Below are 811 nucleotides of genomic sequence, written 5' to 3'. Positions count from 1 at the left end.
TTTACCCCTAAGGTCAGGAATAAGACAGGGATATCCACTCTCACCACTGTTATTCAACACAGTATTGGAAGTCTTAGCCTTTGCAATCAGACAACACAAAGAAATAAAAGGCATCCAAATCAGCCAGGAGGAGGTCAAACTTTCACTCTTTTCAGATGACATGATACTCTATATGGAAAACCCAAAAGATTCCACCAAAAAACTGCTAGAACTGATCCATGAATTCAGCAAAGTTGCAGGATATAAAATCAATGCACAGAAATCGGTTGCATTCCTATATACCAACAATGAAGCGACAGAAAGAGAAATCAAGGAATCGATCCCATTTACAGTTGCACCAAAAACCATGAAATACCTAGGAATAAATGTAACCAAAGAGGTGAAAAATCTATACACTGAAAACTATAGAAAGCTTATGAAAGAAATTGAAGAAGACATAAAGAAATGAAAAAGATTCCATACTCCTGGATAGGAAGAACAAATATTGTTAAAATGTCGATACTACCCAAAGCAATCTACATACTCAATGCAATCCCTATCAAAGTAACACCAGCATTCTTCACAGAGCTAGAACAAATAATCCTAAAATTTGTATGGAATCAGAAATGACCCCAAATAGCCAAAGCGATCTTGAAAAAGAAAACCGAAGCAGGAGGTATCACAATCCCAGACTTCAAGCTATACTATAAAGCTGTAATCATCAAGACAGTATGGTACTAGCAAAAGAACAGACATTCAGATCCGTGGAACAGAATAGAGAACCCACAAATGAACCCACAAACGTATGGCCAACGAGTCTTGACAAAGCAGG

This window comes from Leopardus geoffroyi, chromosome B1 (assembly GCF_018350155.1).
Source record: "Leopardus geoffroyi isolate Oge1 chromosome B1, O.geoffroyi_Oge1_pat1.0, whole genome shotgun sequence".
NCBI lineage: Eukaryota > Metazoa > Chordata > Mammalia > Carnivora > Felidae > Leopardus > Leopardus geoffroyi.
This window is presented reverse-complemented; position numbering follows the sequence as displayed.